Source organism: Phyllostomus discolor, chromosome X (assembly GCF_004126475.2).
Source record: "Phyllostomus discolor isolate MPI-MPIP mPhyDis1 chromosome X, mPhyDis1.pri.v3, whole genome shotgun sequence".
NCBI classification, from domain to species: Eukaryota; Metazoa; Chordata; class Mammalia; order Chiroptera; family Phyllostomidae; genus Phyllostomus; species Phyllostomus discolor.
This window is the reverse complement of record NC_050198.1, coordinates 24,966,694-24,993,440: the sequence shown is the minus strand read 5'-3', so window position 1 is coordinate 24,993,440 and position 26,747 is coordinate 24,966,694. Positions and strand designations below refer to the sequence as shown.

The 26,747-nt window shown below is 41.0% G+C and overlaps 1 protein-coding gene across 5 annotated transcripts in view; it reads right to left on the bottom strand.

Annotated features, from left to right (window-relative positions):
* USP9X (ubiquitin specific peptidase 9 X-linked) overlaps window positions 1–25,567 on the bottom strand; it is a 131,142-nt gene extending 105,575 nt beyond the window's left edge. For 2 of the 5 annotated variants that reach the window (XM_036016408.1, XM_028523347.2), the window contains exon 1: window positions 5,198–5,571. The gene's annotated coding sequence lies outside the window, so the exon portion shown is untranslated. Of the gene's footprint in view, window positions 1–5,197; window positions 5,572–25,464 lie in introns of those variants that run through there. The other 3 variants (XM_036016410.1, XM_036016411.1, XM_036016409.1) reach the window with 2 other exon arrangements.
* Between the last annotated feature and the right edge of the window lie 1,180 nt (window positions 25,568–26,747).

Below are 26,747 nucleotides of genomic sequence, written 5' to 3'. Positions count from 1 at the left end.
GTGAACTGACTCATCCAACAAATTACTATCGACTGTCTGTATGCCAGGCATTTTCTAGGTGCTAGGGATGCAGCAGTGGACTTAGGATCTTGAGTCTGACCAGATGGATGTCACCAACCTAAAAAATTTGGAGGACAAAATTAATCTAAACAAAATAAATAAAAATAAACTTAAAAAAAACACACAGCATAGGGATAACTTACAGAGCATCAATACAGTAAAGGAATGGCAGAAGGGGTGACACCAAAGTATGTAATATCTGGCAAATATGAAAAGCATCATAAGCACAGTGATTCCTAAAGCCAATATGCAAGAATTCTAAAAGAACCCATTTCTACTGTACATGACATTTGGGCTCACTGGAGAAGACTGAAGCCCAGAATAAAATTCTATTTAACTTATTTAAAGAAACTGAAAGGTAAAAGGAAAATTCTGTTGGCTTATACCACAAGTAGGTATAAGCCTAATAACTTAATTCATTCTCCTATGGGGCACAATAAAGAATGACAAAATTAGAGTTAGTACAACTTTAAAGATTAGCTAGTCCAATGCTCATTTCATATAATGTAAAGTTCCTAGACAAGAATAATTTCTAGCCCAGTATGTATTTGTTGAATGGATAAAAAGGAAACTAATGCCTTAACAGATTAATGTATTAGACCTGGAACCATAACTCTAAGATGCTCAGTAAGAATTAATAAACAAATATATATGTGTGCATGTGCATAAAATTCTATGTGGACTCCTAGTCTCTCCCAACTATTCATCCAGTGTCTGAACTTTTCACTGCATTTGTGTAATTTTTGGCAATATGACTGACAAAACTAACGCAAGCAAGAATATTACTGCCTAATGGTAAGACACAAGCTCCACAGTCTCAGAGCTCCCCTTTCCCTAAAAGGAATCGCAAAACAAACCCCAAGTGCATTATCAGAATTGTCTTTTGAGGTTTTTAATGCCCTGTTTCCACCCCAAACCTATTCAATTTTAATCTCCAGAGAATAAGACCTAGGCAAATTCTTCTTTTTTAAGCTCCATAGGTGATTCTGATACAAAGTGAGGTAGAAAAAAATCATCGTTAGTGACTAAAAATAGAATTGGAAACCCATTTGCTGTGGAATACATGTGTAGTATATGTGTGTGTACTGAAGTGCACAAGACAAGCACAGACACGTTTAAAGAACAAATGTTAAGTAAGACAGTTCATCTTAACAGTCTATTTTTCACACCTTATTCCTTAAAAGAGTATTACATTGGCCACTGCATTGAATAGGAACAACTGAATGATCAATTCAAACTTCAATATACTTAAACAGAAGTTTCACGAGGTCTTTTTTTCCTTATGATAGACTTTGTAGCATAGAAAATAGGACCACAGTAATTATTAATTTAACAGAAGGATCTTTGACAAATCTTGTGCCACATAAAGAATGCTCATAGCCCTGGCTGGGGTGGCTCAGTGGATTGAGTGCAGACCTGCACACCAAAAGGTCACCAAGATTCGATCCCTGGTCCAGGGCACATGCCTGGGCTGCACTGATGTTCCTCTCCCTCTCTTGCTCCCCTCCTCCAAATAAATAAAATCTTTTAAAAAAATGCTCACAGATTCTACGGCTCTTCCCTACCTCTCTCAATATAGAATTCAGCATGATGGCCCAAGGAAATTAAGAGAAACGAACAATAAAATAATGGTGTTATTGTTATTCCATTCATTCTATAAAGTTTCCAACCATAACTATAAAAATGGAAAATGAAACCCTTAGTTTCAAAAAGTTTTTGTAAAATTTACAGAGATTAAACAAGGTTAAATAAAACTCAGAATTCTCAAATTGAACTAAATAGTCACTTGGTACTAAATGTTCACTTATGAGGTAACTTAAATAAATTACTGGGAGACAAATGCCTGGATTTTACATCTTTGAAGAATGTTTAGTTGCCTCACATTATTTTAACCAAAAGCACACCCACCAACTAAACTATCAACCTAAACATGTTGGAAGACACCTGGAAGGGCAAGAATGTATTTGCTACAGAGCTTTAGCATCTCCCTTGGACAACCAAGATTATTTCCCAAATTGCAGACTACTGTCGTTTTAAAACTTTAATCTGGTATAAGAAACAAAAGTTCTAAGTGTTTTTTTTAAAGTAAGTAATCAGTGTTACTTCACTCATGTGGCATAATAGTCAAAGCACCACTGGTTGAGCCTGACAGACCTCAGCCCTTCATCTGTAAAATGGAGATAATATTATCTACATAAGATAATAAAATGGAAAATGTTTAACATAGAACCTAAGCAGTTGAGGGGGGAAAAACCCATCTTATTTATCCACTTGAAAGTTCAATAAGAACATGTTCACAGCAATAACACAGAGGTTTTCAAGCCTGTGTATGAGAAATCACCCACAGTGCTTTTAAAACATACCTTTGCCCAGACCCCAAATCAGACCAATTCATCAGTCTCTGGGAGTGGGACTCAGGCATCTACATTCTTTTCTAAACTCCTGCAAGTGACTCTAATATGCAGCCAGGATTGAAGTACAATGCATTAACCCTTTCCCAAATACTAACATTAGACTTTTAAAATAAGACAACTTAGCAATAAATACAATAGCTTTTAAAGATACAGCTCCTCAAAGAACCAAATGGAAACTAAAATCCTATTTTTCAATTAAAAAATATATATCATGATTCAGAAAACATACCAGCAAGAGGAGTTATAATGCAGGAGTTATAAAATATTACATTCTTTTAGAATTGAAAAAAAAAATCAACTAGCTGAATAACCACAAAAATCTGACCCTCCCCCATAACTGCACAAAAGTCTTATGAGAAGTAATCCTTTACCACACACCCCTATAATTTTCAAACAACTTTCTATAATCCGATTTAGAACAAAGATTGAAATACTAAAATCTTTCAATATTAAAATTCTGAAACTAAAGTATAAAAACTATCAGTTTTCAAATTGACCTTATGAAATAAAATAACCTAAAAGAATGCTCCCTTGTGTCCAACAATCAAGAATTAGCAAATTCATGACAAGTAAATTCATTTCATGAAAAGCATCCATTTGCAAAAACTGTAAGAACATTAATACCACATCAAAGAAAATTATCTGAGGGGATATCCATGAAATCTCTCTTCTTGAGAAGTCAAAATTTATTTCAAAATCCTGAAAGATAAAAGATCCAAAGTAAATCCTATTTGAGCATTCTAGCCATAAAATGAGACTACAGATCACCAAGAGAGCCCAATAATTTGGTGAAAGGTAAAATCTGTCCTTCAAAATTCCTTTCTGAAGAACTTAGGTTCTTATATGTACTGTCCTTGCTGTTAATCTCTCCAGAAATTTTCCCTCAGAAAGAGACAAGGTCAGCAAACAAAAGAACGTTAAGATAATATGTTGAGAATTACAAGTTAAATGTTCATGCAAAAAAAATTTAAAAAAGAATAGTAAAATTCGTTTAAGTTCAAAAGTCTTTTTTTTTAGTTGAGAAAGCAAAAGAAAATATGATTATCAGAAGCATTTTGAGTTCACCCTTTGTACACCAATTCAAAGTATTTCTCGTTTTCACTCTATCCAAACACTGGAGTAATAAACCTTAAAGAATTAATGTTAAAAGACAAAGCACGAGTTTTGAAATTGAGAACACAAATATTGACATATTTATATATTTAATACACGAATCTTTTTAAGAACTTGGAAGACATTTGCTGAAACCAAAATGGCAGCCCACTAAAATCAGTAGACCAGGGAAATCTAAAGGAGAGTTTGTAGTCTATTTTTATAAAGTTCAAGTGCACAAATTAAGAAAGCCAAGCTAGTCATGTTTAACCAGTCCTTACCATCTAATCACTAAAAGTACGTAATGAGCTCCAAGAGGGGGTTAAGTACCTGCTGAAAAGTTTCCTAATCGACGTACTCCAAATTTTTCCTCAAAAGTAAAAATATACAAATGTTATGCAGATTTAGGGGACTCAAGGGTTTCCAGGTGAAAGAGTGCTCTGGAATAGTTCCCTCCCCTCAAAACAAACATGAATATTTAACATACACTCTGTTAAATTCAAAGACCATTTGAAGAAATTACACACACCTGTAAACTTAACAGTGGCAAATTCAATTAACGTTTTAACTACGGAACTTTAAAAAATAACATAATTAACTTTAAGTTGTATGGGAAATATGAAAAATTCCAAGGTAAGTTCCAGTTGCCACAGAAAGGCATACAAATATTACAGAACAAGTACACACCTGTTCCGTAACTCTTGAACTTAACATTTCACAATGAATGAAAAATGAACTATTTATCAATCCTGAATCCTCGCATCACAAGAACCTGAAGGCTTTATTACTAACGAACTCGCACATGCTACTATTTTTGGCAGAAACAGTTAAAAATAGAAAGGTGGTGGGTCCAAGCTAGCTTGGAAGCGATTTCAGCATCACAACAACGTTCGCGGCTTTGGCCCTCGTGAGGGGGGCAGGGGGGCAGGGGGGCAGGGGGGCAGGGGGGCAGGGGGGCGGGGGGGGGGGGGCGAAGGAGGTGGAGGAGGCCGATAACCCGGCTCCAGCTCCGGCTGAGAAGCTGCGGGTTATCGCAGCAGGGTGGGGGAAGGCCGACAAGTCGTTCGGCCCGATAGCCAGGCATAGCCGAGGCCTAGCTCTACTGCTCCAAATCACTCCACCTCAGTAATGGCGTTTGGTGTCAAGTGGAATGAGAATGAACAGAATGGCCGTCGAACCGCAAGCCGCAGGGGAACCAGAGCCTCTAGCCCCAGGCGCTGACCCGGGTGCGGATGCGGAGGCTGCCCGCAGGGCAGGGAGACTCCAGCCTCCCACTCGGCCCAAGACAGGACGGGAAGGGGGGGAGGGGGAGGAGGGACGGAGCCGTCAGCCATTTTCCCTTACAGTCCAAAACACACAGACACGCTCCCGGGACGCCGGCTCGGAGAACCCAGACCCGTACCCTCCTCGTGGCCGCCCACCCAACCCCGGGCCCGGCGCGGGGGGAGGGGGGGTGATGAGCGGGCTGGGAAGCCCCCGAGCCGGGACAGGAACAGCGCGAGCGCGCGCGCACACACACACACACACACACACACACACGCACAAACACACACCCCTCGCCCTCCTCCCCTCAGCAAAGTCCAGCTGTTGGCCCAAGAAAAGCTCGTCCCCCGGCGCGGTTGGCCACTCACCGCACAACACAGGCGTCTTCTCTTCAGAAGCAGGGCAAGCGGAGGCGGCAGCACGACTCAGTCCTGGGACAAGGCCCACCAGGGTGCATCCCAGGCCCTAGGGGGACGGGCAACAAAGTGTGTCGAGAGGCTGCAGCAAGCCTCAGGACCGGGGGATTACACACGAGCGCCGGAATCCACCGCTCACAGCGCTCACCCTGCAACGGCGGTGGCCGCTGCCGCCTCCTCAGCCGGCGGCGGCCCTCTTCCCCCTTTCTCTCCTCAGACTGTGTGACTCTCGCAGAGCTCAGGGCTCCGGGAGGTGCGTTTCTCCTGCGTCACCTCCTTCTGCTCCTCCTCCCGCAGCGACGGCTTCACCTTCCTCTGCTCTCCGTCCCAGTCCCCGCTCCGGGCCTGGTCGGCTGTCGGCGACGACCAGAGTACCGGGCACTGAGGCAACCGCCTCCCGTGAGAGGCGGCAGCGGCAGGCTCCCGCGAGGCCTGTGAGCTGAGCAAGGCGGGGAGGGGCTCGGAGCGGCAGAGGCCCGGACCGGCCGGGTGCGGAGAGACTGCAGCTCCGCCGGCGGCGGAGACTATCTTCCGCAGCCGCGGATGCCCGTCCTCGTCAATATGGCGGATCCAGCAAACCAACCCTCCCTCCGAAAAAAAAAAAAACCGCTCGGCCAGTGGCGGCGGCAGTAGCGGCGGCAGGGGCAGCAGCAGCGGTGGCTAAGAAAGCAGCACGGCGGCGCAGACTCCCACTAGCTCCAGAGCCGCCCAAAGCTCTGAGGTCGCCGCCCCCGTCAAGCCCCGCCCCCACAAGGACCGCCTCTCCTTACCTCCTCCTCCTATCCCCCACCCCTCTCTCGATCAGCTGTTCCTCTGACTCGCTCCGCTCTCTCAGCTCCTCCTCCCACGTCAAGCCTGGGAGAGTGGCGCCAGCCGCCGTGGGAGCGGAGCCTTAGCGAGACGCCTGGAACTCAGAAAGCTGGGGTGGGGGAGGGGAAGACAATGCGGTAAAGAGAGTTCGCTCGCCAACGTTCTTTCGGCCCCGCCCCTTCAGGGTCCCGCTACGACACGAAACCGCGTTACTTAGGCATCGTCTGGGGAACAGTTGTGAGGGCAAAGGTGGCAAGAGGACGGGCAGGAGTGGGGGAAGGGAGGCCTGAAAGGATCTGGCACACCACACAGGAGGAGCAGCAGCTAGGAGATCGGGACTGGCAGGCTATGCGGCCAGGACAGAGTTAATCGCGCGAGCCACAGCCGCGTCGCTCAGAGGCCGCTTGTTTTTGTTCCATTGTGAACCCTGGCCCGCCGACCAGTGCCCGGATGATGACGTCACTGCCCCCAGTTCCGGGATTGTGGGGGGAAGGGTGGCGGAAAAAGGAGATCTGGAGACCACGCGCTGGGCTGTCGCACCCGTGGTGCCAGGGGGTCCCACAGGCGCAGCTGACCGGCGTCACGGGGCTGGTAAGCCGGCCAAGCCCGAGAGGTTGGTACGCTGGAAGGCGGCATCGATGTGAGGTTCTGAGAGCCTGGCCACCTGCTCAATACCGATAGGAGAAAGGTGTGGCTATCTCCTAAGGCTGCAAGGGGGGGTAGCTGCGAGGGGGCCCCCCATCCCCACCCAATGAAGCAGGTGCTCTGAGAATCTCATTTACTTTATCCTGTAGCATCAGTACCTGGAAGCACTTAGGCTTCCTCACAATCTAATTCTTACCACTTTCAAAGGAAAAATTGCGAAGTGCCAAGGAAGATCCTGTGCCAAATCATCCCAATTCAGTGTTACAAAGCGGAAGGGCTTTATGAACCCATAATATTCACTATGTCATGGACTATTTACTATGTTTATATTCCAAACTAAGTTATCAGGTTAATCTCAAATAAATGGAATGCTTGGAACAAATCTATAAGTAACTATCTTGGAATAAAGAGAAAACAAATGCAGTTTCTAGTTAATCACAGCTTTTCTTTTGACTTAAAAATGCTGTGGACACCAAATTGAATGCAAAAATCATAGCAAAACCTCATTAAACAAATCCCTATATTTTGTACAAAATAGAGTTGAATTTACCGGTACTTAGGCTATACTTACATAATTTGTAATCAAGGGTTGGAATCAAAACTAATTTAGTGTTGACACAGTGAGAGCACATTACTAGTATCCTAAATTTTAAAACCATTTGTCTATACTATACAATTTTCACAAAATTTATCTAGGAAGCTGTCCAAGACACAAACCTCATAGCCCTAATAATTCATAGCATCATTTCCTTGTTTTTTTTAATAATTATTTCCATGAATGGCTTGTCTTGACCAGTAGCTTATGAGTTCCTGAAGAGTAGACACTACCATCCATGTACACTGGAAATAAGGCTTGCTAATTGCATGGTTGTTTTATTTAATCTTCAGAACCCTGTGAGGTAGTCAGTACATATACCGCTATTATTATCTTTAAATAAGGAAACACTAAGGGTAAGTGATTTGCCCATAATCACCAGACAGTATTGGTAAGTTTTGAACACATGCCTTTTAACCCTATCAAAAGTAACAAGGATGTCTGCTCTCACCAATTCTATTGTTTCTGTTACGGAAACAGAAAGTGGTGATGGTTGTATTGTAACTTAAAGCTAATGAATGGTGCATTTAAAATGGTTAAAATGGCAAATTTTGTTATATATATATTTTACCACAATTTTTAAAAAGCGGGAAAAATTCACCCTGGCCTAGTAGCTTAGTTGTTTAGAGGGTCCACATACACCAAGGTTGCAGGTTCAATCTCCTGACAGGGCACATATGAGTACAAGAAGCAACCAGTAACTATATAAGTGGAATAACAAATTGATATTTCTTTCTCCCTCTCTAAATCAATACATTAAAAATTTTTAAGTGGGAAAAATTCAATTTCATATGGTTTAGCCCATAAATTACACTCCCACCAGTAGTTCTAGGGGAACCTAGCTTATCAAGTCAAGCTTACCAGCACCTTACCCCTTCCTATGCTTTGTGGAGCTACGCACTGTGCACCTTTGTCCCCAGGGTGGGTGCCCTACAGGAGTGCTCAATCACTTTGGACACCTTCCTCTCAGTTAATGGGATAAGGAAATTAACAGTTTTGATTTCAAAGAATAGGTTCAATGTCACAGTGCAGATCCTTAAATTAAAGTCCATGTAGTCCAGGCCTTCCTTCTTATTTCCTTTATTTTGGGGTTTCTCTTTCCTAACTCCTGGCTATAGCTTTAAAACTGATTTTTTTAAATTTCCTGGTTCAGTTGTAGTAGGGCAAAGCCTTATTATATTACATTTCCTCATAAAATTTCCCATTGTGCTCTTATTTTTCCCCTCAGAAATGTTTGATAAGTACATCATTGTTTATTAGGACACTTAAAGAATACACAGAATTTCCTGGATAAGTTGGTATTTTTTAAAACTTTCAGGGCTATGAATTTCAAAGTTCCATAGACAAGATGGTATATGCTGCACAACAGGGAAATGCTTCATACTTGTGGAAATGTCTTCTGGGTTAATGGCTAAGCTAATATAAAAGAGGAGGGAGCTTTGATAATACGTACCCTAGAGAAGGCTTTGTGGTTTGAATGGAATGAGGAAAAGTCCACAAATGACTTGATATTCTTTTTTGGTTTTTAAGATTTTATTTATTTACTTTTTAGGGAGAGGGGAAGGAAGAGAGAAAGGGAAACAGTGATGTGAGATACACTGCATCAGTTGCCTCTCACATGCACCCTGACTGGGGGACCAAACCAGCAACCCAGGCATGCGCCCTAACCAGGAATTCAACTGGCAACCTTTCACTATGCAGGACAATGCTCAACTGAGCCACACGGGTCACAGCAATGACTTGGTATTTTTAATATAAAAATGTTAACTAAGAATCTAAGTAGATCCCTGGCTGGTGTGGGTCGGTGGATTAAGTGCCAGCCAATGAACCGAAAGGTTGCGTTTGATTCCCAGTCAGGGCACATGACTGGGTTGTGGGCCAGGTCCCAGTTGGGGTCATGTGAGAAGCAACCCATTGATGTACCTCTCACACATCGATGATTCTCTCCCTCTTTCTCCCTCCCTTCCCCTCTCTCTAAAAATAAACAAATAAAATCTAAAAAAATATCTAAGTAGATGGTCCCATTTTATCTTCCTTCATGAAAACAGAGGGCATAGCCAGAGAGAAGAACATAGGGAGAACAAAGTACAATATGAAAGACCACAGACTACTAATATGCTACTGCTAATGGATATTCAATAGAATTTTGGACACCGGTGCCTAGTAGACAAATATGCTTAAAAATAGTCTGTCCATCCTGCTCTGTGAAAACCTCTCTGAAACTGACCTGTTCCCAGCCAAGGACTTGGATGCAGAGTCCATGGTATTATTTCACTCCTTTACTCTAGACCTTTTGAATCTCTTGGCATTTGCTTAAAATTTGAAGGGTTGTATTGTATATTTTTATGTAAACCACCACAGTGCAAAATAATCAGCCTTTTCATTTGTTTTTACTAATACAACCTTGCTTATTTCATCTCACCCTAAGAAGTACATATTTTCCTAGTTGGAGGGTAACAACTATGATTCCTGAGAAGCCTGAATCTTTACATCACCAGTTTGGGGCAATGGTGAATTGCCTCAGCAGGACTTAGGGGTGCTAATTCCACCTCATTCCTGACCCTAGGCTAGTTCTAGTCAACTCAAAGCCCCTAAATACTTGTATAGCTCAGCTCTGTCTCCATGCCTGTCCAAAAGATTCCAAATTTTCTAGGTCTTACCTATCTAAAACACAAGCCTCATAATTTAAATGTGGATCTGCAAAGTCAACCTGATTTTCACAACCACTTCACAATCAAAATTGCACTGCACTCACCCAGAGTACCACTTGGTAAATGCAACTTAGACATCAAGTAAAATTCTCACTACATTCTCTCGACACGATTGCAGGCTGGTCAAAAGCTTTAGCTCCATCTCGCTTTTTGCTTTATCACACCCTCCGATTCTTCTTTGCCAGCCTGGAAATTGTTCAAAAAGGCAAAATTTCAATGAACCTTTTCTTTTGCCAGAATTTCTTCAAAGTCTACTCTAACTTAGTCTAGTATTGCTTATCCCAGAAAAAAGTAAACAATTAAGCTCTAAGTTTCTGATTACCAATTTCAACTAGTGTCTGGGGAGAGTGGGAGAGGTTTGTTCCTAGCATCACCAACTAGCGATTCTCCAGAAGCAGTTGGGTGTCCTACCATTTAACTCGATTTTGACACTATCTACCCAGATTCCACCTTTAATTAAGGGCTCAGTCAGTCCTGCAAGACTGCCCTTCAACTCAGATGCCAATTGCAAGTCCAAGTTGTTACCTGTGCTTTTGTGCTTTTGATTGGAGGTTTCAACAACTCCCTCTTTGAGTTATAGGTTAAGGGCTCAGTCCTACAATACTGACCCCCCACTGAACCCCTTGCTTCAGACACTAATTGAAAATAAAGGATGCCACCTGTGCTTCTGACCAAATGGCTATAAATCAGAGGTTCCCATACTTCCTAAATTGTTCTTACTAATTAAGTAGCTTCTCAAACCAGCATAGGAATGACCTGAGGGCTATACTTCACACAGAGCTTTTTAGACTCAAGAGTGCAAAGACTAAGGGTCCAAGTTAAAGGGGTGTCACCCTTCCCCATGACTCTACTGCAGGCTACTAAAGTTTGATATTGACTTTCTTCAAGATTTCTAAGAGAGAATTTGCCTGCTAATATATATTATGTGAATATATAATAATATGTATAGTGTATATTGCATGCAATATATAAGTATATATTAACATATATAATTATACATATATGGATTTATGTAATACCCAAATGTATGTATCTCATATATGTAATAAAGTGCTACTTCTCTAAATATATTTTGCAATTCAAACTTTTCACTAACACAAGGAGGTTTTCTTTCAGCCAAAATTGGTGAGGTTTTTGGTTTATTTTTTTTTTATTCCAAACATTGCATTTTTGACTGCTAGAACAGCTTGGCTTTCTTAGGCTTATTTTTTTGCCTCATTCTTTTGGGTAAAATTTATTCTTTTCAGAAAAAATGCAAACGATTTGTCAACCATACCAGCAGCAATTCTCTCCCTTCTTTATATTTCTGGGTTCATTTCAGGACATCCTTTCTTTCTTTGGGGGTTGCCCTAGGTAGTGCAGAGGGCCTCACAGCTCTGCTCTTAGGTTTTCAGACTCAAGTGCCTGTTTGCAAAGCATGCATTGCTGGCTCTCAGTTGTCAGGGCTAGAGAAAAACTAGTTTCCAAATCAGCCAGTCTTTCATGCTTGGTCAAGTCCTTTAACATGAGATTATATATCAAAATAGTGATTTATGATGGCTTTATAAATGTGTGCTAGAAATGGTAGTATAACAGGTGGTATAACCAAAAGAAGCAGACCTGGTCCAAGCACCATTTTGTAAAAGGGCTTTTCACTTAGTTTGCCTAACATGGACATCAGAAGCTTAAAACTTCCATGTGTGTCACAAACAAAACAACATTATTGTGAATGTAAGATAACATCACAAAATGTCTAACAAACAGAAGAAAAATTTTTCTTTCTTCCATCACCAAAACCAATGACCACTATCGTTTTTGTATATTTCCTTCCAGATTTTTTTGTATAAAGAGTCCTTTTTTAAAAAGCTATAGAAATAATGCAACCAAATTAAAGTTTGCGAAATTGAGAAATAAGTAAAAATAACCCCCATAATGCTAAAATGCAATGATTTATACTAAATATAGTATAATTTATACTATTCTTTTAAAATTGCATTTTCTTTATTTATTTTGAAAAAATAGGTGTGTATACATATCCTTTTTAAAAACGTTCACTTCAAAAAACATTCAGCAAATGTTAGCATGCTATTTAGTTTCTGCACCTTTCATTTTTTCACTTAAAATATCTTGCAGATCCTTCCCTCAAGACATCTAGAGCTGACTTTTTTGATTGCATCGTATTCCATTGGGTGCAAGCAGCATAATTTGGATAGCCAGCCCTTTACTGATGCACATTTGGTATGTTTTAAAATCTTTTCTATTATAAGAAAATGCTGACTTCCAGTTTCCGGTCCAACGTGTTAGGATCTTGGAAGTCATCACTCCCATCCTCACAAGAAAAAAGTCAAACAGATTGAATATCAACAACTCCTGTTAGATTCATCAGAAAATCGAGGTCACTCAATTTTCTGCTACCTGCTAACTGCTACCCCCCAAAATTGAAGAGACAGGCAAATACAAAGAATCACAGCTTACCAGAGCAGAAACTTTGGAACAGAAGACTGCAGCTGGAGCCAATACCAGGGTAGAAAAACAAGCTATAGTTGATGAATTGCTAGAGGCTCAGTGTGGACAAGCTAGAGGGGTAAAAATTCCAGCAGGTTGTGGAGAGGCAGTTCTAGGAGAGTGGAGGTAATTCTGTAAGTTTTACCTCCAGGAGCTCCACCAGGTTTTCAAAGTAAAGGCTGGAGAAAAATCCCTTCCAGCTTCTCAGAAGGGAAAGGGAAAGTAACTTTTTTGAAATTGCTCAGAACATTCAGTTCTCCTTAACAAGTATGGGACCTCAAGGGAGACTTTTTTTTTTTTCCCACCAGTGCCTAACCACCTTGTGTATTACCAGAGACAGGGTAGGGGGGCTAACCTTCTATCCTTCCACATGGGGGAAGGGAAATAAATCCTCAACTCCAGCCTCCTCTAGCCATCCTGTCTCACCTTAAAAAGAGGATGGAGAAGGGTGAGAAGGTCTTGTCAAGGTCACCAGTCAGCGCAGGGAACCAGGCAAATTAGAAGACTGAGACCTAATCACTCACAGGACTATAGGATGCTTCCCCTCCCCCACATGTTACCTCCACATTACTGAAGGGCCATTTACTACAGTTCCTTTCCCCCAATACATCATGTTTGGCTTTCATTCCAAAATTACAAGGCATACCAAAAGACAAAAAACCGTTTGAAGAAACAAGAGCATCAGAACTAAACTCAAATGTGGCCGAGATATTAGAATCAACCAGGAATTTTAAAAATTTATGATTAATATGCTAAGAGCTCTAATGGGAAAAGTGAACAACATGTAAGAACAGATGAATAATGTATGCAGAGAGTTGGAAACAATATGAGTTAAAAGGAAATGCTAGAATAAAAAAGTGAAGAATGACTTTGATGAGGTCATCAGTAGACTGGACATGGCTAAGAAAAGAGTAAATGAGCTTAAATATATGTTAACAGAAACTTACAAAACTGAAATACAGTCAGGAAAAAAAAATAATGAAAAACACAAAACAGAATATCCAAGAAATGTGGGGCAATTACAAAAGGTGTAACATACATCAATTCCAGGTCAGGGCATATGCCTGGGTTGCAGGCCAGGTCCCTGATTGGGGATACAGGAGAGGCAACGAGTCAATGTTTCTGTCTCACATCGATGTTTCTCTCCCGCTTCCTTGCTTTCTCACTTTCTCCCTCCCTCCCTTAACCTCTTTCTAAAAATAAATAAATAAAATCTTTAAAAAATGAAGATGTGAAAAATGTACTTTGCATTAAAAATGAATTTAGCATTATTAGATATATGCAGTTAGTGTCATCCAATGGCTTTAAATACCATCTATGTTTTGAGGGCCCCCAAATTTATATTTTCAGCCCTGACCGATTTTTGAACTCTAAATATGTGTATACAATTGCTTATTTAATGTCTCCACATGGATGCTAACAAGCACTTCAAAAAACACATACCTAAAACTGAGTTCTTGATAATCTTTACCATCTCAGTATGTGGCAATGCTATTCTTCCAATTACTCAGCCAAAAACTTTGGTGTCAACAAATTCTGGTATCTCTACCTTCAATATAAATCCTGAATTCAGCCACTTCCCAACCACTGCACTGCCAATACACTATTCCACAGCACCCTGTGGCAGAGATTGCTGGCTACTCACCTAACCCATGGTTTCCATTTTGTCCTGGGCACACACTTCCCAGCCTCCCCTGCCATTAGGTATGGCCATATAATGAAATTATAAGCAATGGAATATGAGAACAAATTTCATGTGCTGCTTTAAGTCTGCCCATGTAAACCTTCCAATTATAGTCCTATATGCTTTTCTCCTCTTGCAGCTCGCTACAATGATCATGGCTCTGGTCATTGTCTGGTCATTTACTCACTGTCTTCAGCAAAGTATTGCAAGAAAAAGGAAAGCTCAAGTAGTAATTGGCTGGTTCAAAGGCAGAAATGAAATTTGGGGATACAGGGTTAGAAAAGCTGACTGCTTCTATATTCCAAATAATAAAAGACTGAAAAAGGCTTTGCATAACAAAGTACAGGAGAAAAACTCAATTATGATATGTTGATGACCTTGCACAACTCCCTGTAGATCACATAAGAAAGGGCTTGCTGTCTGCAGTCTGACCCGACTCTTGGCAAAATGCTCTATGATTCCTCCCAGAACAAGGGGAGATAAGGGTAGGGAGCTGCACGGAAGTTTCTCATCCCTATCTTGTGGGAGACTGCCATAAGGCCATTTCTCATTCCTCTCCCTGGTTTGGAGGAGGGCAACCCTTTCCCCCTTCTCTACTGACTGCTCTGCTAGGGTACAGCTGCTGGCTTTTGTGGCTGCCTATAAAACTGCTTGGGTGTGGTTTAGAACAGGTTTCTCTATAGGAGAGGGACTTATTCTGGTGGTCTGTCATTTGCCTCATGTTCAATGTTACCCTGTGGGACTAGGGACATGGGGAGCTGACACCATGCTGACCTTGCTTATGTTGTAAGTATTATGCCATCTAAATTTATTTGGCCTCATTATTTCTTACCAGCCTAACAGCCACAATAGTGTCAGCCAACCATGCTACGGCCTAGAGACTGCTTGATTACTTGACACAAAGGCACTTTAAGACTACTCAGTTAAACCATCAACAGAATGAGAAGACAACCTAACTGAATGGGAGAAGATATTCAATAAGGAGTTAATATCCAAACTTAAAGAACTCATACAACTTAATACCAAAAAAACAAAAACAAACAACAAAAAACCCCAGTATGATTAAAAAATGGGATGAGGACCTGAACAGACATTTCTCCCAAGAGGACAACAGACATATGAAAAGATACTCAACATCACTAATCATTCAGAGAAATAGAAATTAAAACCCCAAAGAGATATTACCTCACACCAGTCAGAGTAGCTATCATCAATAGATCAACAAACAAGTATTGGTGAGGATGTGGCAAAAGGGGAACCCTCATGCACTGTTAGTGGGAATGCAGATTGGTGTAGTCACTATGGAACACAGTATGGAGGTTTCTCAAAAAATTAAAAATAGAACTACCATGTGACCTAGCAATTCTACTTGTGGGTATTTATCTGAAGAAATACAAAACATTATTCAAAAAGATATATTTATCCCTACATTCATTAGCTGCATTATTTACAATAGCCAAGATATGGAAACAACCTATATATATGAATGGATAAAGAAAACGTGGGCCCTAGCTGGTTGGAACGTCATTCCATAAATGAGGGGTTGCAGATTCAGGGGTTGCTGATTCGGTCCCTCATTGGGGCACATGCAGGAGGCAACTGATTGATGTTTCTGATGTTTCTCTCTCTCTCCCTCCCTCCCTTCCCCTCTATCTAAAATCAATTGAAAAGAAAAGATGTGGTACATATATACAATGAAGAATTACTCAGCCATAAAAAATAATGAAATCTTGCCATTTGCAACAACTTGAATGGACCTAGAGGGGTATTATGCTAAGTGAAATAACCCAGTCAGAAAAAGACAAATACCATATGATTTCACTCATATGTGAATCTAATCTAATGAACAAACTGAACTAACAAGCAAAAGAGAGACTCATAGATGGAAAACAGATGACAGCCAGTGGGGGGAGGTTAGGGGGTGGAGGGATTGAGGGATTGAGGAAAGAGGAAAAAGGACTCATGGGCATGGACAACAGTGTGGTGATTGCTGGGGGGAGGGGATATAAGGGGACTAAATGATAATGGAAAAATATAATAAAGATTTTATATATACACACACATTGAAGAAAAAAGAAATATTTCACTTACTAGTTACCAGTTTATTATAAAATTATATGACTCAGGAACAGCCACATGGAAGAGATGCAAAGGGCAAGGTGTGGGACAAGGGCATAAAACTTCCATGCCTTCTCCAGGAGGGCTACTCTCCCCAAATCTCACATTCACCAACTCAGAAGCTCAGAAGGGCTCAGAAGCTTGCCCTTTTAGGATTTTATGAAGGCTTCATTACATAGTCACGACTGATTAATGATTTGCAATTCATGATTGATTCAACCTGCAGCCCTTTCCCCCTCTCCCCTGGAGGAGGGGAAGGGATGGAAATAAGAGTTCCAACCCCTGGCAACCAACCTCCATCCTTAGGCCCACAGCAAGCCACCTCATTAACAACAAAAGACACCTCAGTTGCATTAGTCACTTAGGACATTCCAAGGGTTTTAGGAACTCTTTGCCATAAAGAGGGACAAAGACCAAAGACCAAATATATATTTCCTATAAATCACAATATCACAGTCTAGCCCCTGGTCTTGAAACACTGATCCCTTAAATAGCAAAACAATGACAAAAGTCAAAGGATACTCGCACATTACTAGAATCTCATTCAGTCGTTAATAAGTACCCAGAGTCCAGCTTCGTATCATATAAAAAATATTTCCCAGGGTGAGGCCACCCAGGTTTGCAGGTTTCCATTTGATCTTGTCACGTTCTAAAAGAGTGGTCTCAGTAATATATGGCTTAATCTTTTCAGGCATCTGGTATAATAGAGTTATGAGACAATATTATCTCCAGCTCTGAGCCTCTTTTGAGATGTTAATATAATATTGGATTTCTCCCATTACATACCTCATTTATTCATCCCTTACCCTCAGCTACTATTTTTCCCTCTCTCCCTTTATGCCCAAACTTTTCCACCTCTGGAAGGGACATTAGGTTTGGCCACTCTACTGGCCTAGATTGCAGGCTGCAATACTAGTCTAGCAAGTGCTACTTCCTCAGTGCACCCCTGTTCATATTAGAGTAAGGTCACACAGGTGCAGAATCAATGAGTGGGCTGTCTTTACCACCAGGCAATAGAGGTGCATTCACTGTTAGCCCCAATTTATCCAGATGGGGTACAGCACACTCTTCCTGTCCCATAGGAATTCTGACACAAAGATTAAAAACACAGCCCTGGCTGGTGTAGCTCAGTGGATTGAGTGCGGGCTGCGAACCAGGCATCGCAGGTTCGATTCCCAGTCAGGGCACATGCCTAGGTTGCAGGCCATGACCCCCAGCAGCCGCACATTGATGTTTCTCTCTCTCTCTCTCCCTTCCCTCTCTAAAAATAAATAAATAAAATCTTTAAAAAAAAAGGATTAAAAACACAGTTACAGTGTTTCTTGCTTAGAAATCATCCCTGTTTCCAGCCCTTATAGTGGCAGCCCTGGTCCTGCTACTATTGCATCAAGTAGGGGGAAAAAAGTTGATGTGGATAAGAAAGAATACCAGCACCTTTCCTACCCCCACTTCTCCAGATCCACCAAATAAAAGAAAAATCTATCCAGTACAAACATTCCTTTAGCCCCAACTCATGTTCATGTTGAGTGTGAGCAGACACTCATGAAGGTTTGTAAGCCAGGCCTTCATGCTTTTATCTCCTAGTTTTAGACAACCACTGTTTTATCTGCCCATTCCAATTCTCTATCAAACTATTACTCTGAGGAGGATATCTCTGCAACCCGTAGGCAAAGTATATTCCTTGGTGGGCCATCCAAACTGGTGCAGTATCTTCTGTTCAGGTCTGTGACAGCTCTCAGATCATATGGATCTACCACCAGGTAAGCAAAGCACAGTCTAGAGTTGGTGTCTACTATTGTCAGGACCCATCTGTAAGCCCCTCAGGGATACCAGCATCAGTCTGACTTGCCAGCTATGTTCAGGGCCTTCTTCCCAGGGAATCTGTCACAGCCATTTTGCACTCTCTTTTGCTGACAGAACAGTTCTTACTAACATTTCATGCCTCAGACAGTACAAGAGGAATATAGCTAGAATCAGCCCCATCTCTGCATTGTTCCAGACCCCAATGCCTGCTACTTCATGGAGCTAGCTGGCTATCCTAAGGGAGCACCCAGGTATAGCTGGTTGTGGATTCCAGTCACCTTCCAAATCTGGAAGAGTTCTTCTGATGGGCATCAACATGTCCTACTTTAATGCACCTCTCAAATACCCATTGGGCCATGCCCTACACGGGCATCCCTTTACTGGGCCAGGTTTCCACTGTTTTCCTGCCTGACCATAGGTCAGTAAAAACCCTAATGGGCTTTTACCACCATTCAGGTCTTCCGTAACTGCTGGGAAAAGCATGCAATTCAGACCACCAGGCTGATCTGTTTTTACCTTCTTCAATCAGAGTGGTGGCCTTCTAAATAGGTTGTTGTCCATTTACCTTGGAACTGCTATCCACAAGCCAAGCAGCTATTTGTCAGTCAAAAGTCATTTATAGGGTACTGTCCAAGTGAAAATAGAATTCAGCAGCTTCCCACATGGATCCAGAGTCAGTCCTAGGGAAAAAGAGGCTCCCTACTAGTGAATATCTCCTCCTTGCATTCCCCAGGCAGCACAGTCCTGTATAAACCATTTCCACATCATTATGGTGCTGTTCTGGGCACTGCCATCCACTTTTCCAACATCATCCTAGACATTATGGCTACTTTAGGTTTTAAGATCACATTATGTCCTTCTGTAATAGGGGTAACTTCAATTAATAATTTCCAATAACAAGGTAGTAAACACCCCTCAAATGGGGATTCTCTAGTCCAAAAGGACCAGTAATCATAACTGGGAGGCACTCACAGGCTGTTGCCATAAACCCCAATTCAAGCTCCATAAGGGACTGCTGCAGAAAATCTGCACTCCACCAGCACTCCAGCTTTTATCCTACACTGTGTGGGCTCTAGCAATCTTACTTGTTCCCATTTAGCATATCCAATTAATACTGCTTGAAGGGCGGGTTTACATGCCTCTGTTTTAAAATACTAGGTAAGGTAAACATTCCTCAAGTCAGATATAAGCCGATCCCCATAATACAATCAGATAAAGAAAGATGCATTTCCCAATATACACAAATGTCAAATCATTATGTTGTACACCTGAAATTAGTGTTGTATGTCAATATATGTCTCAATTTTTTTAAAAAAGATGCAACCACTTCACATAAAGCATGTTCAAACATCCCAATTCTCCTACAAACATTTTTACCTTCTTTCCACCAACCCTAACACTCCTCTGTAGCCTCCATTAGGACTTCATCAACAGATTTTGATTTTACAAAACTAGGTATGGGAAGTGTTTTTAAACCAGACATAATATCCATTCCCACAAAAAATTCAGATAAAGTTGACACAACTTCTTTACATCATACCTGCTTAGATTTTTGTAATCCTACCTACCATTACATTTTTTAAACTTTCTCTCAATCTAGTTGTACCCCAAGGAAGGGCTTCACCAAAGGGTTTTGGTGCCACAGTTCAGTGGGACTCTCATGTCAGGGAGCCCTGGGAATATCTCTTCTCCGCCCGCCCCCCCCCCATCACTTTACACTATCCTGTGCAATTGCTTTAGGTTCCCAGTGAGGGGTCAAGACAAAGGACCCTGGCCCTTTTGTCAATCTTTACCTTGATTAATACACTTAATTGTTGTCCCAACAGATTGCTACTCAGGTTTCTCATTGCAATTTTTTCCTTTCTAACTTTTAAAATGTCTCCACATGGGATAAATAGAGCAGACTTAATTGGGGGCCCTTTGGCCCGCCCAACCTTAAGTAGTCCTGTATTAAAACCTGTTTTTTAACATCAACATCTACTTTATTCATCCCATTTCTTAATAACCATCTAAGGAGTTCCATCCTTGGGATGAGTCCTGTAACTCTCTTTTCTGCTTCCTTTTTGCCTGTACCAAGATTTGCTTTATTCACCTTCATTTCTTTCTAACCTTTTAAAAGTTTCCACCTAATTAGGAAGAGTCCTTAGACTCTTTCCCTCAACCTATTCCCATTCTCTTGTTAATTAACCTAATGTTTCTATTAGCATCTGTAAGGCCCCTGAGGGAAAGGTGAAGAGAGCAAATTCCATGAGGCTTCCCAAATTGTTTTTCCATTTTGCAGCATAAGGTTATATTGGTGCCCATGTGAAAGTGGTCTTCTTCACCACAGCATTTGCTATGACCTGAATAATGGGCATATTTGGCAGGTGAATATCCCAGTTATTATAAAGTCAGTCCCACACAGCTCACAAACGAAGCATTATCAGTGGCTTCATTTGGGCTGTTCCACTTGGCATTTATAGGGGGAGCTGGACAGTCCCCCCTTCTCTGGGCAAAGAGGCCTTCCAGTGGTCTTTTATCCAGTTCACCAAGCTGTCTATGTATTCCAGGAAATAACCCTCTTCTGTGTCTCAATCACTTATAACCATCTGCAATTGTTCAATAGTCAGCTGTAGGTCCTGTATCAACCCAAACACATTCTCCCACTCGACAACATTCAAAACCAAAGACTCAGCTCGGAAATTAGTTACTCTCACAACCCATTTCAGCAGCTAGTTTCCTCAGGAAGCTGGTGATACTGATCTACCTACCCCCTTTGGTTTCAGTTTTTTTGGGTTTTACCCTTCCCCCACGTTGTTTTTACTTGAGGCTGGCTTTGAGGCTAGTGGCCGAAACTCTTGACTCAGTAAAATCTGAGCTTGGTCTAGTATCAAAGTTCGACCCAGCATTCTCTACTTTTAGTTCAGCTATTACAGATAACAATAACCGGGGGGGGGAGGAGATTGAATATTTCGCCTTTTTCGTATTAGTTTGCATTTCTGTATGCATCCAGTAAATCAGCTCCCTGAGGGTTGGAGCCCTCTTTAGTAATATTGCAAAACAGTTGCTGCTCCCTCCACACCATGGGTGACCATGTGGCCACCCAGGAATCAAGGCTCTTCGTCCGCCTCCCCTTCATCCTTTCTCTTCCCCAACTACATGTTTTGGTGAGCCAGGGCCATTCTAGCAACTTCTATTTCACTGACACAAACCCTTTTGCATTCCAGAACCCAACTCCAAAGTATGTGGGAGACGGGGAGGCTACCCACACAACACCAAGCAATACTCAGACACCAGCAAGATGTTTAAGAATTCAACTCAACTCAATTCTAACAGTATCTACCTGGATCTTGCATCAAATACCACAGATTAAGAGTTCAGTCCTACAAAACTGCCCCAGACCCTGAACCCTCACTTCAGACACAGTCGCAAGCCTAGGCTGTTTAACCACGCTTCTGACCAACTGGCTAGGTTCCTGCGACCCCCGCCTTGGATTAAATTAATTTGCTAGATTGGCTCACAGAACTTGGAAAAACATTTACTTACTAGATTACCGGTTTATTATAAAAGAATATGAGTCAGGAACAGCCAGATGGAAGAGATGCATAGGGCAAGGTGTGGGGAAAGGGCGAGCAGCTTCCATGCCCTCTCCAGGAGCACCAGTCTCCACAAATCTCCACATGTTCACCAGCCTTCAAGCTCTCTGACGCCTGGCCTTTTATGGAGGTTTTATGGAAGCTTCATTACATAAGCATGATTGATTAACTCATTGGCCACTGGCAATTGAGTCAATCTCCAGCTCCCCTCCCCTCCCCTCCCCAAAAGCCAGGGGGCTGGGACTGAAAGTTCCAACTCTCATCACCAGGTTGGTTACACTGCCAAAGAGTTCCCATTCCTACGTTTTTTTACAAAAGTCATATCATTAACATAACAAAAGACACCTCTGTTGGTCTGTGACTTTGGAAATTCCAAGGGTTTTAGGAGCTCTGTGAAACGGGGATGAAGATCAAATTTATATTTTTTATAAGTCACATTATCAAAGCTTATAAATTGGAATTACATTTTGGAGGACATATTTTTAACATCTAATGCTAGCTTCAAAATATGCATTCTCCTAGTCCCAGCAATCAGACAAGACAAAGAAATAAAAGGCATCCAAATTGGAAAAGAAGTAAAACACATTATTTGCAGTTGACATACTATACATAGAAAACCCTAAAGACTCCACCAAAAAAACTATTAGAACTAATAAAATGACTCAGTAAAGTTGCAGGATACAGACTCAATATACAGACATCTGTTGCATTTCTATTTATCAGTAACAAAAGATCAGAAGAAAAAATTAAGAAAACAATCCTATTTACAATTGCATCAAAATTTAAAGAAAGAGCTCTGACTGGTGTGGCTCAGTGGACTGGGTGCCAGCCTATGAACCAAAGGGTCACAGGTTCGATTCCCAGTCAGGGCACATGCCTGGGTTGAGGGCCAGGTCCCCAGTAAGGGGCGTGTGAGAGGGAACCATACACTGATGTTTCTCTCCTTCTCTTCCTCCTTCCCTTCCCCTCTCTAAAAATAAATAAATAAAATCTTAAAAATAATTTAACCAAAGAGGTGAAAGATATACTCTGAAAACTATAAGACATTGAAAGGGCAGTGAGGTGGGAGGCGGTTGCTGGGAGGAAATAGAAGAAGGCATAGGGGGAATAAATGCTGATGGAAGGATACTGGCCTTTGCGTGGTGAAGACACAATACAGTATACAGATGATCTACTATAAAATTATACACCTGAAACCTATAATTTTATTAACCAATGTCACCCCAATTAATTTAACTTAAAGAAGAAATTGAACAAGCTGCAAATAAATGGAAAGATATACCTTGTTCATGGATTGCAAGGATTAATATTGTTAAAATATCCTTAATACATAAAATAATATACAGATTCAATGCAATCCCTATTAAATTACCTATGGGATTCTTCTCAGAATTAGAACCAATTCTAAAATTTATATAGAACCACAAAAGACCCCGAATAGCCAAATAAATCTTGAGGAAGACAAAGTGAGAGGTATCGTTCTCCCTGAAATCAAACTATAATACAAAGTTACAAATAATCAAAACACTATGGTACTAACATTAAAACAGATATATAAGTCAATGGAATAGAATAGAAAGCCCAGAAATAAATCCTTACTTATATGGTCAATTAATATATATGACAAAGGAGGCAAAGATATACAATAGGGTAAAGACAGTTACTTCAATAAATGGTATTGGTGAAACTGGACAGAGACATGCATGAAAAAATATGAAATTGAACCACTTTCTTACACCATATACAAAAATAAACTGAAAATAGATTAAAGACTTAACTGTTAGACCTGAAACCATAAAACTCCTAGAAGAAAACAGGCAGTAAACTCATTGACAACACTCTTAGGAATAGCTTTTTTAATATACCTCCTTGAGCAAGGGAAACAAAGCAAAAATAAACACACAGGACTACATCAAACTAAAAAAGTTTTGCACAGCCTTCAACTAAATGAAAAGACAACTTACTGAATGGGAGAACATATTCACAAATGATACACCCAATAAGGGGTTAATATCCAAACTATATAAAGAATTCGTACAACTTAACACCAAAAACATAAATAATCTCATTTAAAAATGGGCAGAGGACCTAAATAAACCAAGAGACATATGAAAAGATGCTCAACATCACCAATCATCAGGGAAATGCAAATTAAAACCACAATGAGATGGCACCTCACACCTGTCAGAATGGCTGTCACCAACAAATCAACAAACAACAAGTGTAGGTGAGGATGTGGAGAAAAGGGAACCCTCATGCACTGTTGGTGAGATTGTGAATTGGTACAGCCACTATGGAAAACAGTAATGGAGGTTCCTCAAAAAATTAAAAATAAAGCTGCCATATGATCCAGCAATTCCACTTCTGGATATTTATCCAAAGAAAACAAAAACACTAATTCAAAAAGATATATGCACCCCTATGTTCATTGCAGCATTATTTACAATAGCCAAGATATGGAAGCAACCTAGGTATCCACAGATGGATGAAGGGATAAAGATGTATATAATGAGTATATAATGGAATATTGCTCAGCCATAAAAAAGGATGCAATCTTGCCATTTGCAACAACATGGATGGACCTAGAGGGTATTATGCTAAGTGAAATAAGTGAGACACACAAAGACAAATACTATGTGATCTCACTTATATGTGGAATCTTAAAAAAAACAAGATAAATGAATAAACAAAATAGAACCAGTCATGGAGAATAAGCTGATAGTTGCTAAAGGGGAGGGAGTGGGAGGATAGGAATAAAAATATATATTTAAAAAATCAAACATGTTATTCATCCCAGTGACATATAAATAAATGAATGAATGAATGAATGAAACATGCATTCTCTCTGATCCAGCATTTCTGCTACTCTGTATGTACCCTAGAGAAACACTCCTAAACAGGTACAAAGACATAGGGACATAGATATTAATCATAGAAGTTTAATAGGGAACATAGGGCAACAGTGAAATAAATAACAGCACATTCACACTAGGGAATATTACGCAGCACTTAAAAATGAGGTGGATCTATGTGTCCCAATATGGAATGACTTCCAAGACAAATTGTTTTAGTGAGAAAAAGCAAATTGCAAAAAGATGTGTATGCTATTAAATAAAAACAAAAAAAATCTACAAAATAATGCCATGTGTTTTAGTGAGCGTGTATGTAGAATGGAACATATAAATGATAACAGTTGTTACCTCTGGGGAGGAAGGAAAAGAAGGGAATCAGGATCCGGGATGGTGATTTGAGAGGACCTTACTCTTACGTATAGTAACTAAATGTCATTCAAGGACAATGACTGCTTGTGTAACTAGAAATTAATTTTTTATAAAGGGCATTTGGCTGTGTAGCAAAAATACTGTCATGCCCCCCCTCCCCCCGCAACCCCGTTTCTAGCAGAGCACATATTGCTAGCTCTCCATTACTTTGCCTGAGGGCTTCTCTTGCCATCAGAGCTAGCCATACTGTTGTAGTTGCCTTCGCCACCCATGGGGCTGCCCAGAAATGCTGGGGAATGAACCCCCAGAAGCAGCCCTCAGCCAGGAGTCCAAAAGTACATTAGCTATTCAAACAGACATAATTTAATATAAGAAAATGTTAAGTGGGCATAAAGTTGGTAACTCCAGTGGTGAAAAGAATGGTAAGGTAGAATAAAGTAATTGCAAGAAGGAGCTATTACCCCCAGGGCTCTGGTAAAAGTAAAGAGAATATAATTATTACAATTTAGAGCCTTCAAGGAAGGGCTCCATGGGGGCTGGACCCCAGATTGCAGAAAAGAGGGCACTGCTCACCTCATGCTGGTGTTTCTGATGGGGTTACAATGAGACTGGCTCTGTGAATGTTGGAAAAGGCCAAACTGGATTCAGTTGCAGGCCGGAACCGGTGCTGGTGTGACGGCGAAGAGCTACTGCGGAGCCGACGCTGACTGAAGACGGAAGCTGCTAGAAAGCAACAGGATAGAGAAAGTTTAATCTCCTCAGTCCTCCCCAAGCCGTGCAATCTCCCTCTAGCGCCCCCTACAAGCAGAGCGGATGGCGGACTCTCACCCCAGTATCAAAAAAGGTCACGTATAAGAAGGGTGAGTTTGGAGCTTAATAACTTAATAGCTGAATAACATACACAAAAATAGAACAGTTTCATGAGTCCCAGTTTGTCTATCACTCAGCTTCAACAGATTACTGCTTTGGCTTTCTTGTTTCATTTTTTTCCCCTCCGTATTTTCCTCTGGAGAATTTTAAACTAAGTCAACTAATTCCATCCATAAATACTTAAGTATCTATGAGGATACAGACTTTAAGAACACAATACCATTATCACACGTAGTAAAACTAATTCCGCAATATCATCTAATACGCAGTCTGTGTTCAGATTTTCCTGATTGTCTCAAAAATGGCTTTTTTACGCCCTGTCTGGTGTGGCTCAGCGGATTGAGCACCAGCCTGCGAACGGAGGGGGAGGGGTTTCTGGTTCCATTCCCAGTCCGGTGCACTCCTAGGTTGCAGGCCAGGTCCCCAGTGGGCGGCACATCAAAGGCAACCACACACTGATGTTTCTCTCCCCCTCTCTCTTCCTTCTCTTCTGTCTAAAAATAAGTAAATAATCTTTTTAAAAAATGGCTTTTTTACACTTAGTTTGCTTGAATCAGGACCCAAAGTCTAGGTATTGTTTTGGTTAATATGTCTCTTAAGTCTAATATATAACCCTTCCTTCCCCATTTCTTTTCTCTTTTATATCATTAATTCATAGAAGAAACCATGTCATTTGTCCTGTAGAATATGCCATATTCTAAGTTTATCTGGTTGTATACTGTCGGTATCATTTCACATGTTCTTCTGTCCCTTTTATTTTCTGTAAGGTGCCAGTTACATGTCGAGCCCTGGTCAGATTCAGGTTCAATTTTTTGGCGATGATATTGCATAGGGTGCTGTGTACTTCCTATTACACCTCATTGGAAGGCACAATGGTGATTTTTTTTGTTAACTGAGGTAAAATAATTAAATTGAGATATACTTTACCTACAATAAAATGCACAAAAATTAAGTGAACTGCTTGGTGAATATTTACATATTCCACT